The following is a 16,485-nucleotide window of genomic DNA, read 5'->3' on the forward strand; positions in this document are numbered from 1 at the left end:
AAATTTAAAATGGGTCTCACCGAACCGTCCGGTTTCGGTACCACAAACATTGTGGAATAGTAACCCCGTCCTTGTTGAAGTAGGGGTACCTTTACTATCACCTGTTGTGAATACAGCTTGTGAATTGCCTGTAACACTGCCTCCCTGCCTGAGGGAGTGGTTGGTAAGGCAGATTTGAGGAAACGGCGGGGGGGAGACGTCTCGAATTCCAGCTTGTACCCCTGAGATACTATTTGAAAGATCCAGGGATCCACCCGTGAGCGAGCCCACTGATTGCTGAAATATTTGAGACGGGCCCCCACCGTACCTGGCTCCGCCTGTGGAGCCCCAGCGTCATGCTGTGGACTTAGAGGAAGCGGGGGAGGACTTTTGCTCCTGGGAACTGGCTGTATGCTGCAGCTTTTCCCCCCTACCTCTGCCTCTGGGCAGAAAGGACGCGCCCTTAACCCGCTTGCCCCTATTGGGCCGAAAGGACTGTACCTGATAATACGGTGCTTTCTTTGGCTGTGAGGGAACATGGGGTAAAAATGTAGACTTCCCAGCTGTTGCTGTGGAAACGAGGTCCGAGAGACCATCCCCGAACAACTCCTCACCCTTATAAGGCAGAACTTCCATGTGCCTTTTGGAATCTGCATCTCCTGTCCACTGCCGAGTCCATAACCCTCTCCTGGCAGAAATGGACATTGCACTAATTTTGGATGCCAGACGGCAAATATCCCTCTGTGCATCCCTCATGTATAAAAGTGCGTCTTTAATATGCTCTACGGTTAGCAATATAGTGTCCCTGTCTAGGGTATCAATATTTTCCGAAAGGGAATCTGACCATGCAGCTGCAGCACTGCACATCCATGCTGAAGCAATAGCTGGTCTCAGTATAACACCTGTGTGTGTATATACAGACTTCAGGATAGCCTCCTGCTTTCTATCAGCAGATTCCTTCAGGGCGGCCGTATCCGGAGACGGTAGTGCCACCTTCTTTGACAAGCGTGTGAGCGCTTTATCCACTCTAGGGGATGTTTCCCAACGTGCCCTATCCTCTGGCGGGAAATGGTACGCCATTAGTAATCTCTTAGAAATTACCAGTTTCTTATCAGGGGAAGCCCACGCTTCTTCACACACTTCATTTAACTCCTCAGATGGAGGAAAAGCTACTGGTAGTTTTTTCTCTCCAAACATAATACCCTTTTTTGTGGCACCGGGGGTAACATCAGAAATGTGCAACACATGTTTCATTGCCTCAATCATGTAACGTGTGGCCCTACTGGAAGTTACATTAGTCTCATCGTCGTCGACACTGGAGTCAGTATCCGTGTCGACATCTGTGTCTGCCATCTGAGGTAGCGGGCGTTTTAGAGCCCCTGATGGCTTTTGAGACGCCTGGGCAGGCACAGGCTGAGAAGCCGGCTGTCCCACATTTGGTATGTCGTCAAACCTTTTATGCAGGGAGTCGACACTGTCGCGTAATTCCTTCCACAGCACCATCCACTCAGGTGTCGACCCCGCAGGGGGTGACATCACATTTATAGGCATCTGCTCCGCCTCCACATAAGCCTCATCAAACATGTCGACACAGCCGTACCGACACACCGCATACACACAGGGAATGCTCTGACAGAGGACAGGACCCCACAAAGCCTTTGGGGAGACAGAGAGAGAGTATGCCAGCACACACCAGAGCGCTATATAACACAGGGATCCCACTATAAATGAGTGTTTTCCCTTATAGCTGCTATATATATATATATATATATATATATATATATATATATATACATACTGCGCCTAAATTTAGTGCCCCCCCCCCCCTCTCTTTTTTACCCTTCTGTAGCTTGTAGACTGCAGGGGAGAGCCAGGGAGCTTCCTTCCAGCGGAGCTGTGAGGGAAAAATGGCGCCAGTGTGCTGAGGGAGATGGCCCCGCCCCTTTTCCGGCGGACTTCTCCCGCTTTTTCTGGAATTCTGGCAGGGGTATTTTTACACCTATATAGCCTCTAGGACTATATATGGTGTAGATTTGCAAGCCAAGGTGTCTTATATTGCCCTCAGGGCGCCGCGCCCCCCCCCAGCGCCCTGCACCTCTCAGTGACCGGAGTGTGAGGTGTGCATGAGGAGCAATGGCGCACAGCTGCAGTGCTGTGCGCTACCTTGTTGAAGACTGAAGTCTTCTGCCGCCGATTTTCCGGAACACTTCTTGCTTCTGGCTCTGTAAGGGGGCCGGCGGCGCGGCTCCGGGAACGAACACCAAGGTCGGGTCCTGCGGTCGATCCCTCTGGAGCTAATGGTGTCCAGTAGCCTAAGAAGCCCAAACTACCACCAGTTAGGTAGGTTCGCTTCTTCTCCCCTTAGTCCCTCGCTGCAGTGAGTCTGTTGCCAGCAGATCTCACTGTAAAATAAAAAACCTAAAAATACTTTCTTTCTAGGAGCTCAGGAGAGCCCCTAGTGTTCATCCAGCTCAGCCGGGCACAAGATTCTAACTGAAGTCTGGAGGAGGGTCATAGTGGGAGGAGCCAGCGCACACCAGTAGTCTAAAGCTTTCTTTATAGTTGTGCCCAGTCTCCTGCGGAGCCGCTATTCCCCATGGTCCTTACGGAGTCCCAGCATCCACTTAGGACGTCAGAGAAATATACATTGACTGCATTTACAGTCTGCACCATTTAAAGATGTGTCGGTCTCTCCTTTCTCCCTTTAAAGCAACCACCGACATCTGTCGATCAGGGGCCAAAACAGTATTTTAAGGAACATCAGCCAACCCCAGAAGCAGCTGCAGTATCCGCTTTGTAAACGTAACATTATACAGCGAAGGCAAGGATACAAGGGAAGTTTAAAAGTATGACAAGCAGCAGAAGCTACCAATCACTTGGAGGATAAGAAGGCACAAACAAAAAGTATTAGATATAAGGATAAAAACCTTTTAATAAAAGATAATTTATATGAATGCAGCTTCGCTCACGTGGACATCTGTTATTGCTCAACGGAATTAATTTTACAAAGACAGTAGTATCATTCAGTATTGTGATATTTTATATTATAGTATACAAAATGATCACTTAATTTCTTTGCAAACAAGATTTGCAGTTTTTCCTTCAGGGATTACCACAAAATGATGCTTGGGGCTGCTAACTCGTGAGCAAGCAAAGTAAAGCTGCCCATGGGAAAAGCAGCTGGTCCTGCAGCCCTGTGCGATTACCCCTGCAACTTGTTGATTGTCATAGCAAAGTAGACACTTACAGGAAACTGCAGGTTGCAGATGCTTCAATTTAAAAGGAAAACTGTTGGGAATAAGCGGTATACGTGATATAAACACAGTCTCCCCTGCCCCACATCCCATTAGAATCTCTGCATTGATTAGATTCCTTTGTAGAGGCAATATTGTGGAACTAAACAGAGTGGTCACAAATACTACTGGCACAGCAGATGTTTGAGTTTTGTGGATTCTAGACTATTGTTTATCTAAAATGTTTGTGGACGCACTTTTCCTTGTACCACTATTGTCCACATGTAAATTAAATGTTAAGCAATTCCCCAGGTGTTTATTAACTGATATGCTTGGCTGTGGTTCCTGTCTCTTTAAAGGAATGAGACAGGGTCTAAACCCATGATAGACGCACACTGTGTATTTAAAATCCTAAAGATGCCTGAAAGAAGGTGTAAGGACTGAACAAATTGGAATGGCCGTGAAGGGGCTGGTCAACTTAACAAACTATTGCAATATTTCGGAACTAACATCCCATAAATTCAGATGAATTACAGTCTGAAGTGTCAATATTAGGTGAGTGCGGACATTGTATATTTATTTTTTTTATTTTTTATTTTTGGGGGGGGGGGGGTTAGTGGTTGACATTTTCAAGCAATGGTTTTTTGGAATCACCCTAAATTATATTTTTATATATATATATATATATATATATATATACATACATACATACACACACACATATATATATATATATACACACACACACACACATATATATATATATATACACACACACACAATTATATATATATATATATATATATATATACACACCAACAAATATAGAAAACCACAGCACTCGCCACCCCAGAAGCGGGGTGCAGTGTCCGCACTCGCCACTCATAGGGTGGGGTGCATGCAGCCCATGGCCACCTACCCAAATACATACAAACAGGAAATTCAGCACTCACCATAGCAAGCTCACTTGTTGTGAGGACAAGTGAGCTTGCTATGGTGAGTGCTGAATTTCCTGTTTGTATGTATTTGGGTAGGTGGCCATGGGCTGCATGCACCCCGCCCTATGAGTGGCGAGTGCGGACGCTGCACCCCGCTTCTGGGGTGGCGAGTGCTGTGGTTTTCTATATTTGTTTGTATATTGCGGGGTTAATCTTTGGTTAACTTATCAACTGTGGCCACAGGCCTTTTTCATGCACCCCTGTGTAAACTCATTTGTTCTAAACCTGTGTCAGCTGCTCCTTAGTAATTTATCAGCCAGTGTCGGGTGACTATTGTACCTATAAAAGCCATAAGATATGTGGCAGGTATACCTTAAACCTAGTGGGCATATTTGCAGATATATTATGTGTGATACAGTTGCCAGGTTTTAATTTTTAAGACTTTGTGATAGTGTAGGACCTGCAAGAAGGTGGGGTACCTTGGCGAGCGGTTTGCAGGCTTCTGTGCATTGGCCAATTCACTAACTAAACCCCCATCATTTATTTACTGATGTTGTGAGGACAAGTGAGCTTGCTATGGTGAGTGCTGAACTTCCTGTTTATATATATATAGATATATATATATATAGATATATATAGATATGGATATATATATATAGATAGATAGATATAGAGACAGAGAGAGAGAGAGAGAGGGACGGGAAATCCACTGCACTTTCCATTCCCAGGAGAGGGGTGCACTCATGTACTCCCCACCCCCAGGTTGGGGTGCAGTGGGTTGTGACCACCTAACTCAAATATACATACACACAGAGAACCCTGCCCTCTCCTTAGCAGTTGCATTCACCATAACGTTTTAATATATACCACTAGATAAACAACAGGATTTTTGTTTATGAATTGTACAATGCATGTAAGCTTCCAGCCCACTCCAAGGGACCCCATTTCACTGCAAGTACTACTCTATCACAAGGGGTGGGGAGTACATGAGTGCACCCGTCTCCTGGGAATGGCGAGTGTAGTGGATTCCTGTATGTTTATAATAGGGTTAATTTTTAATTGGCCCATTTGTGATCATATCTATCGCCCATGCACCCCTAAACTCATTTACCTTTAATCTGGGTCAGCTGCTGCTTAGGTGTGTTGGTGACTGTCTCACTTTAAAAGACAGAAGTCAATTGGCAGGTGAGCTTAAACCACACTTGTGGAGTTGTGTTGGTGACTGTCTTACCTTTTAAAAGCCATACGTGTGGCAGGTAAGCTTTAAACCAGGTAAGCACATTTTCACCTATGAAAAAGTAGTTTCCAGGTCTCTAAAAAATCTATGTGAAAATGTATGTGATAGAGTGGAATGGTGTCCTGTAGAGCGGGCTGCAAGCTTACATGCACTGTACAATTCATAAACCAAAACTTCATTGTTTATCTAGTTGTATATTAAAGCATTAAGGTGAATGTAGGGTTCTCCATGAATATGTATATATACACACTAAAAAACACACAGCAGCACTCAGGGAGGTGAATAAGCTTGACAAAGGGGCCATTCAGCCCCAAAATGTTGGATTTGATGTGAATACACTATGTTGAAGTTAAGACTCCTGCAGCTGTGTGTTTGTACGGTTTAGTAATATTCTAGATCCAGAGGGCGCCGGAGTTGCAGTTATATATATATATAGTTTTATGGCTGTATCCACAGTCAAAAGAGGACACTCACCACCACATACAAAGCAGAGCTTTTATTAGTAAGTCATCATCAAAGTCGGCCCTGAGGGGTCTTTGTCAAGACGGGTTTACTGGAGGGTCTGTCAGCACACACAGACAGCAGGCATACCTGTGTGTGCTGACATGGTGATGACTCTCTCTCTCTCTCTCTCTATATACAGTATATATATATATATATATATATATATATATATATATATATATATTTTTTTTTTTTTTTTAATTCATACTATGTAGCGTATTTCTTTGTTGGTCACTATGGGGGTATTTCAGATTTGATCGTAGATGTGCTAAATTTAGTACATCTACGATCACTTTCACGGACATGTGGGGGGACGCCCAGTACAGGGCTAGTCCGCCCGCATATCTGGCTCTGCCCCCCCACCCCCAGGTACAAAAGCATCACACAACGGCGATGCTTTTGTACCTGAAGAGTAGCTCCCTACCACTGTAGCTCCTGCGCGCTGGCAGGGAGCTAACCGTCGTTCTCCGGGTCGAAGCGGCTGTGCCTGACGTCACAAAGTCACCGCGGTTCGCCCTCCGCATAGGGCCGCTGCTATGTGGGTGCGGTCGGGGCAACACAGGCGTGCCCGGACCGCGCCCACAAAACAGCGGCCCAATAAAGCTCGCCCTCCACACCCCCCACCCAGCGAACGTCTCTGACTGTCAATCGGGAAGAGTCGATCGCAGGGCAAAGATGCCGATCGCATCTCTGGCATGCGCCTGCGCAGTTAAGACCTGACAATATGGTAAGCAATAAAGCATGCAATATTTCAACAAACCCTTGTATGGAGCTAGAAACATTACAAAGTAGTTTTGTTCTTCCAAACTATAATTTCACACAAGAATGCTCAGCAAGCACAGCTGGTATTCTGATTTATTTATTTTTTAAAGCTAAATCAAAGATAATTGGACTTCTGAGTACCTTTAAATTGTTCTCTGACAGAACGGTCTTGCTTAATGCATTAATTGCATTAACAATACAGGCTGCCTTTTGGCTAAATTTATAGTGCCCTTCTTGTATGTGAGAAAGCACAAACCTACAGATATGTCAGTTTTATAGCATCAATTTTTGTTAAGGTGGTAATGAAGGTTTCCCTGGTACAGCTTCTATTTTAATACATCAGCAAATGCCAGAATTAAATATGCCATTCAAATCAGTTTGAAGGCTGAATATTGACACATAATGGACACTGTCAAGTTTAGAGTCCAGCTAATTTTTATTGTTTGCAGCACAGTGTTGATAGAATTGCTGCTTCATGGTCCTATGGTGTGGGGTTTGCTATTAACCAGGGACTAAAGCTTAATCCAAAAACAAACTGGTAGGTTAAATATCAAGGAAACAGGGTGTGTCTATAATACAGATTTTAGATGATAAACTCCAATTTATTAAATTAAGGTATTTTAATATACATTTCCCATACTGTACGTACAGTAGTGTCAGTATTTATTATGAACCATAGATGGTTTATCAAGCATTTTAGGGTGGACTGCTCCTATGGAATATTTTGATTGACAAAATATTTGGGGGTTTACACAATTGTCCTTTGTGATTTCACTGTTGATTTAACCATCATCTGCCACACTATGGTCAGTGCTACCAACCAGTGCCGTAACTAGACATTTTGGCGCTGTGTGCAAGAAACAGTATCGGTGCCCCCTACCCACCCCCCCCTCACCCATATACAAAACAGGGTCAATGCGGGTGCCGAAAATATAGGGGCGTGGCTTCTCATTACATTAGGCAGAGCTCCCTTTTACACAGTACGGCAGGTATAATACCCATTTTTAAGCATTACGGCAGCAGAGTCCCCCTTCTTAAACATTAGGCAGGCAGAGTCCCCCTTTTTTTACACATTACAGTAGCAGAGTCCCCCTTTTTACACATTTAGCAAGCAGAGTCCACCTTTTTTTTCACACATTACCTCAGCAGTCTTCCTTTTTTTACACATTATGGCAGTAGAGTCCCCCTTTTTTTACACATTAAAGTAACAGAGTCCCCTTATTTACAGATTACAGTAACAGAGTCACCCTTTTTTAAACAATACAGTAATAGAGTCCGCCCTTTTTAAACATTACAGAAACAGAGTCCCCCCTTTTTACACATTATAGTAATAGAGTCCCCCTTTTTTACACATTACAGTAACAGAGTCCCCCTGTTTGTGTCATGATCCAGCATCCATAGCATGTGGTCCGGGAGCTGGCAGCTGTGGTGACGCTCCGGTGCCCTTTACAGTGGCAGGAGACAGCCGGCAGCACCAGAGGAGCTCAGGGACGGGGTAGGGGGAGCCCTCTTCACTGGCAGGAGACAGTCGGCGGCGCCAGCGGAGCTCAGGGATGGGGTAGGGGGACCCCTCTTCACCGTCGGCACCAGCAAAGCTCAGGGACGGGGTAGGGGGTGACCTCTACAGTGGCAGCAGGAGACAGCCGGCGGCGCCAGCGGAGCATAGGGTCGGGGTAGGGGGGAGCCATCTTCAGTGCCAGCAGGAGACAGCCAGCGGCGCCAGAGTAGCTCAGGGACGGGGTAAGGGGAGCCCTTTACAGCGGCAGCACTGAGCAGAAAGAAGGTGTACATGGCAGATACTACAGCGCTCAAACTCCCTTGCAGAGGCGGAACACAAGCGGCGGCGGAACTTTAAGTAGTGACTACCTGGCGTAAACGGACGTATGCGGGTGTGCTGCCAGATGGTGTGCCTTCAGTGCAGTTGCACTGTGGGCAAGGCAACATCGGCATACACCTAGTTAAGGCCCTGCTCCCAACTACATATGGGCTGCTTAACATCAACCATAGAATTATTCCACTAGTTTGTATGTCTTCAGAATGGTCCATTCTACAGGGACAAACTATCAACTCCATCCCTATTTTAAGAAATTGTCAGTATGTGAGTATACCTAATAAATGTGCTTTTGATGATATGTTTAGTGCCTACCTATATCTCATTACATTTACAAGATACCTCCGTTTTTAATGTACCTGTGCATCTCTGAGGGTTGTTATTATGTGTGCGTGTGTGTGTGTGTCCTGCCAGCAGCAGGAATACAGCAGTTTAAATCAACTCCTGCCATTTTTCAAGCCCACAATGATTGGCTGGTGCGTTATCATCTTCCACTTATCACTTCTCCAGGACTATCAGAAGCCAGTTTTTATACTTCTCATTATAAAACTCAGTTGATATATTAATGAAGGTAGGTGTAAAGTTATGCTGCTCATACTGTAGCATTCAATCAAAAAATGAATTTCACTTTTTAAACTGTATTAGAAAAATTAGATTCCAGATGCTTTTTTTTTCCCACATATATATTTTTAACCAGTTGAGCATCTTGGAGACATGGAAGTAAAATATGTCCAGAACATTAAACAGAGCTCTGTGTTAGCATTTCTGTGGGTCTTTATGTAGTACTATCGATGGCAAAGATGGATTAAGATTTGGCGGGCAGCTAATACAGGGGACCAAATATTGTCAGAATTTAAGAGCATAGCAATACCTTTGGGATGTGGTTACACCACTGGGAAACGTATGACATATCTCAGGAGTGTTTAGCATCACCAAAGAGCAAGACCATTCTGAAATCATCTCCTATTTTTCAACTTCCCAGCATTAAGGACAAACATGATTGCCTCATCATACAATCTCATTCATTCTAGAACTCTATTTGCCCTCCTTCGTGATAAGATCTTAACTTTTTTTATTTTGTAATGTTCTACTGTGAAATAATAGGTTATTTCCACCCTGCCCCCCCCCCCCACCCTTTGGAGTCGGAGGCTTTCCGTTATTGTGATCCAAGTTAAGTTTCAACAAGTTAAAACGGTATCCCAAAATATTAAATAAATGAGTATGTCCAACTAAATGCATAAAAATCAGTGGAAACCTATTGTTATGAATATTAAGAACATATAGTAGAACACTATGCTGCAGAGAAGCTTTGAAACAAGTTAATAAAAACCTTTAGAATAAAAGATAAAACACAAGGATGTGTCCATACTTTGACCAGTGATGTGCGGTGAGGTGCGGCAGAGCCTTTCCGGTCATACTCCTGAGTTTGGACTATACAAAGTATATGAAAAATGCAAATAATATTTTATAAATAGTTTCTTTGTATTAAAAACAAAACTCATCAAATTTCCAGCAGTATATACTGCTGCACCCGTGTATAACACCCACAAGAAGCTTTGGGGTCATATATTGTGTGAAAATCTGGCTCTGGTACTAGCCAGTGCCTCCCCAGCCATTTACCTCACCGGACATCCCTGACTTTGACTACTGTTTTTCAACACCCATGTGTATGAGTCATATCAGTGTATGAGCTAGTATGAGCTAGTATAAGATAGAGCTACTATAATACAATGAACTATAAGTAAGTTGCAAATGGACTTAGTGTAAAACTTCTCTACACTTCTAAAATTACCAACTTCACATCTCAAATTACCCCATTGAGGTAATTGGGTTTCTGAGCAACCTCTATGCAGTCAATGTGTTTCTCACTAAGTGACAGGACCTTTGTCACTAATAGCCGAGGTCCTGACTGACAATAAGTGCTCAACAACCATTACCACCCACTGGTTCTCTAAATTGTCTCAGTCATGATCTGACCAGGCCAACTTAAATACACTATCGGTGGCCATAAACTAGTTAACCAGGCAGTTACTATGCTTTTAAACATACCTCAGTTATACTTTTAGTTGAAAACACTTCTAAGTGAATATTGTTATTGGCTCCAAAATCCAATTACTGTAATTTAACTAATTAGTTTGTACTAAAAAAGTAAATGTTATAAAGAAGTAATGTTTAATTATCTTTGCTAATAAGTTTGAGGTAGCTTAATGTAGAAAGAGAGAATACCCGCTGTTTTCTAATCTAGCCTTAAATGGCTTCTTGGAGGAGGAAACTTATTGAACCGACTAACATCATAACTTCAATTACTTAAGACAGCATTTCTGAATACAGGAAACATTTTTACTACAAGTAAATAATAGAAACAAATGGCTGCAATGCGTACAAAATATTTCCTGCTTACAGGAAACTGCCATTTTCATTTACCTCATCATATTGCATCTTGCTTCTTAAACAGTAACTCAAAGAATTACATTTTTCATATAAAAACTCTATACACCACGTATATATCCGGTAAGCCCTTTGTGGATATTTTTTCCTTATTATCTTTCCCTTAACATGTTGTGCTTTAATGTGTATGAATGACGTTAAATAAAATACTGCATTGCTTTGGTTTATGTTTTGGGGTTAAGCAGACGCTGTATATGAAGGTCTGAAAAAAGGTAAAGTATCAAAAAATTTAAATGTTACAAGTTATTTTCCTAAATACTATCAAATGCCATTTTAAGACAAAATGGAAAATTTATAAAAAAACAATTCTTTGATCAGACTTCTTTCATCCAGACTTCTTTTTATGGGTATTATGCAGATCAGCGCTTTTTCAAACCTCCAAAAAAAAATTACTGAAAATCTCACGTAACAAATTTAATTGAATTATAAACTACATAGCAGGCAGAATCTAGTAAACAGCAATCTTCTATAAGGCAAAAAAATCAAATCCAGTGAGAATTCTCATTATTTCAAAAGACAACAATTTTTACAAATGCAGAAAACCTATACAGGTTGGGTATCCCACATCCAAATATTCCGATATACGGAATATTCCGAAATAACGGAATTTTTTGAGTGAGACTGAGATAGTGAAACCTGTGTTTTCTGATGGCTCAATATACACAAACTTTGTTTAATGCACAAAGTTATTAAAAATATTGTATTAAATGACCTTCAGGCTGTGTGTATAAGGTGTATATGAAACATAAATGCATTCTGTGCTTAGACTTAGGTCTCATTGCCATGATATCTCATTATGGTATGCAATTATTCCAAAAAATGGAAAAATCGGATATCAAATTACTTCTGGTCCCAAGCATTTTGGATAAGGGATACTCAAACTGTATAAATGTATTGCTGATTCAAAGATATGGAAAACACTCATTATAACTGCCTACTCACATTAATTTCTATGTTCACTGAATTCCAGTTGTATTTCAGCACTTACTAAAATGCATTGTTCACTGATGTGAAAGCCGATATTGCACAGCAGAGTAAAGTTACCTGAAATTGCCTGAATTGAAAATAAAACCATTATTGATAGATTTGGACAAGAAATTAACAGTTTATGGAGATGTTGGGGATTTTAAATTCTGTAGAAAAAAAATGCACATTCATAGAAGTTTTCCCAAAGGTTTTAATATACTGGTTCCCTTTATTTCTCATAATGTTTCCTAATTTACAATTGTAACAAAAACATAAATATCTACAATATTAATTCAAACAATACTCACGATTCCCATACAACGTAGACAGACAGAACAGTATGCCTCTAAATAAAAGAGCAAGTTTTATTCTATTACCACTGGTTAGGAGGGACCCCAACATTTTTTACAGAAGAAAAAAGGACTATCTTTCTTCTGCATGGGCTTGCCCCTTGCCTCTTTGTATATGCAGCCATTGGATCATGTAGAAATTAGAAACTAGGCACTAATTGAATCACTTATTCAAAATCCTCAGGATAGAGCAGACAGTAAATTTAAAAGCTTTAAAACCTGGAATATCCAGGTCGTGTGAGGATGAGAGCCAATAGGTGAAAAGCAGTGCAAAGAAGCTAAAAGTAAATATTAATTATTAAATGCAAAATTTTCTTTGAATTATCACAAACCATATATTAAATGCATTCATCTATTTTTATAAGCTATGTAGTTAATAATTAAATCCCTAAATATATACCTTATAAAAAAAAAAAACATTTGTAGTAGTTATTTCTTGCATTTAAAAGGTGCATATGGAGGTGGGACTTGCATCAAATGAAAACACGAGTATGGAATGTAAGATGTGCAGCCAGGAGGAGAAGCATAACCAAAAAGCTCTGAAAAAGTAAAAAAAAAAAGGGTGACTGGCGCCACCGGCTCTCTCTTATGTAGAACTGGAACAAAGTGTCTTCTGGTGTAGTTAGTATCAAACGATGTGCCCCAGAATGCATAGAAAAAAAATAAAGAAACCTGCAGAGTATTTGTTTCAAGACTTGGTATATAGATTATACACAAGGTATTATACAGTATGCCCATCTTTCCTTGCTATGGGTAATGCACTGGACAGTATTTCATTGCTGTTCTCCAGTGATAGGTGTCAATAGTATTGGGTCTTTCTTCACTTCAATTTCTTTCTTTAGAAAATCAAAACATTTATTTATAAGCCTGATCTCAGTCAGTCTAATAGAACACACTCCAATGCTCATACTGCATAAAGAAATTACTCCAAGATCATAATGTCCTCCCCTATGAGATGAATAATCATACTGAGGTTCTTGGAGGTGTAAAGATGATAATATATATTAAAATGTACCATCTGAAAACAAAAAATTAAAAAGGGAGATATGTAGTGTGTGTGTGTGTGTGTGTGTGTGTGTGTGTGTGTGTGTGTGTGTATATATATATATATAGATAAAACAGAGCAGAGTAGCTTCCCTTTCATATCAATAGCAGCAACTAGTGATTTCATAGACCAGACTGTCTACTTCTTCAGGCTGATGTGCAGGCAAACTACTGTTGTCGATGTACCAGAGACTTAACAATGACAGACAGCTAAATAGTTGTAATTTACTTCATCAGTGTTTTTATAAAATTGAGTGAATAAAATAAAATCTACAAAAGTTGAGTGCAAAATGAAGTGTGACAAAGGTAAAAAGTATCCTGATTGATGCAACTATACATGACACTGGATGTGCTAAAATCTGTAGAAACTGTTAGATCAAATATACATTTGCATATACTGCTAGGAGAACCAAACATATCTTTGTACAGTATGTTTGAAAAAAAACCTTCAAGGCTGTAAGGCAGAAACAAAGTGCAAGCAGCTTTTTGCAATGTTCATCTCGATCAAGATATCCTGCTATTTTGATAACACTTGCATCACAAAAAGTCCCACAATAAAGTTACTCAAGTAACCAAACATTGTAACTGTAAATAAAACATTCTCAAAAGCTTCATTTTTATACAAAAGAACATCTAAAGATTATGAAAAAATCAACCAAGCTCCTGGAAAAGGAAAGAAAAAAATGTAGCAACTTGTCCTTGTCAACATTGCCCAGAATCACGAAAGAATGAGAAAGCTGCCTGTTGCAGCAAAACACGTCAGGCTATCTGCACCAGATACTGGACTGCTCCAACTAGCACTACCCATTCCCAATTGAAGAACATTTCCAAAAACAGCTGGACTTGCTACATCATCTTCTGTGAACCAGGATCCATTTGTGCCACACAAGCTAATTATCTACACTGATCTTCTCATTTGGAACACATGATTAGAAAAATTTCCAAAAATTGGAACCCATAACCTTGTCATCTTTTGAATGGTCTACAAATTGGCCAAAATAACTTTTCATCCTCTACTTGGGAGTGCATTCATTTGTGGAGCCGGAGTCTCAGTACACGTGTTTAATTTAATAGTTACTCCTTCCACATGCTATAGATTCATTTTATTCTATTCATTTTTGTGTATGAATTGTGTTAACAAATTGTGCATTAAATGTTTATTATGACTGTTACAGAGTAATTTTCTCATAGCCATTTTAGATCTGTGAAATATATTTATGATATTATATTTTATCACACAGAGTAAGCTCTCAAAGTAATCAGTGGGATGTTTGATAAAACTGGTAAAATTGGTTTCTGTGGCCTTGGCTAGTTAGCATTTGAATAACCAAGCTCAGCTCACTGATACAGCTAGCCTACGTGCTGTTAAGACACACACTTCCTGTGGATCACACGCCCCCATAGCTGGAACTCAGGTGTAATATACCTCTTTGAAATCAGGACTCTCTCTCTCTGGCTCTCACCCTGGCACACACACAGCTACAGAGACTCTCTCAGAAGCATGGGCCTCCATACGCCGGGGATGCTTGGAGGCTTTTCCTCATGATGACTAAGTATCAATCTCTCTATATCTCATAGATAAATAGCATAGCATATCTAAATTTGTGTTTGTTATATATACATTTGTGGATGCTGATTTAGGATAGATTGTGCTGGTTTGTGAATAGTATATCTTGTTAATCATGCGGTTACTTGAGGTATATGTGCTTGTAGCAATGGCATGCTGGTATTTGTGATTACATGGTGATCTGGTCTTGTGATGATTCCTATAACATGGACAGCATGCAATATGCTGTGCTGATCTTGGAAGGCCGGAATAAGTTGGTTTTAATTAGTTAGCACAATAGAGGTTGTGTTTGTTTCAAAAGTACAGACAAAGATTGGTATAAAATATTGGCTACATTATATAGCACAAACAGCATACAATTTATTGAGATACTGTGTTGGCTTGGTATTGTGCAATCAGCACATATGCATTATGTTGTAGGTTATACATTCTGGAATATAGTGGAGTCTTTCAGAGATATGTAGGTTATAAAATGGCTGCTATCATGTGACTTTTTATTGCCTAACAAAGAATGCCATGTGTTTGAACCTAGAAACATAAAATGGCTGCTGGCAATACAATAGACCATGCAGTCACATGCTGCCCCTCCCACTTACACATACAGTACGTAACCCAAAATCAATATTTCCCTTAGATGTTTCTTCAGATAGATAATTTCTCCAATATCTATCAATAAATCTAGGGTTTGATTTGATCAAATCTGCAATTTTGACGAGTGCATGGAGTAATATTTCCCCAGTAATAAATATACACGCACATATACATACACTTCTCACACTTCTTTCATACTATTTCTTTCTTATATAGTTCGAACCTGTGAAAATAGTATATGGTGACTTGCATTGTATTTGACCAATACTGTTTAATGATAGATGTGAATTCTATGAGTAGCAATTGTTTGTTGAAATATATCCTTATGATTTACATTCTATATGACTGACGTGCATTCTTCCATGAATAGAATATTCCTAATGATTTAAAGATATATGTCTAGGTGGAACCTCTGTGGGTTTGTTATTGAAGGGTACACAATTAGTGATTATAAATCACTAAAAGGGTTAAAATTATACATTTGCTTCAAAGATATCAAATATAATAATATAATACAAACAATCGGAACAGACATTGAAACGGAGGGGGAAAGAGCAATAAATATACCCCTCATCAATGACATTATGAAATTCTGATAAGCGCTGTATACATATCATACAATCACTAACGAATGTCTGCAGCACTTTGTTAAATTCATGTCATGAGCAATTCAGGCTTTTCTGGAAGCAAGATACCCCTATGTGTACTAGAAATGTGTACCTAATAAAGTAGCCACTGATGATATGTTGTTTGAAAATGATACTGACATAACTCCCAACATAGTGTAGCTGAAATGGGGACCCTGTCAAAAAAGGGGCGTGGTGTTACAGGTAGAGGGCATGGCCTCATATTATCCCCATATTTCAGCAACTCTGGGAGCTTGGCCAGCACTCCCGGAGATGCTGGGCTGCCCCAGAGACCATCCCTGCATTTTGTAGATGCTGTGCCGCACCTATTTACTCGCTGCTCACCGGCTGCGGTGTGTGCTTATACCCACCACCATCACCACCACAACCATGGGACATTGCAGACCAT

General features: G+C 40.7%; 1 protein-coding gene across 2 annotated transcripts in view; it reads right to left on the reverse strand.

Moving 5' to 3' along the window:
* ASCC3 (activating signal cointegrator 1 complex subunit 3) overlaps nt 1-16,485 on the reverse strand; it is a 1,202,160-nt gene that overhangs the window by 799,508 nt on the left and 386,167 nt on the right. The window lies entirely within an intron of this gene.

This window comes from Pseudophryne corroboree, chromosome 4 (genome assembly GCF_028390025.1).
Source record: "Pseudophryne corroboree isolate aPseCor3 chromosome 4, aPseCor3.hap2, whole genome shotgun sequence".
Classification (NCBI taxonomy): Eukaryota; Metazoa; Chordata; class Amphibia; order Anura; family Myobatrachidae; genus Pseudophryne; species Pseudophryne corroboree.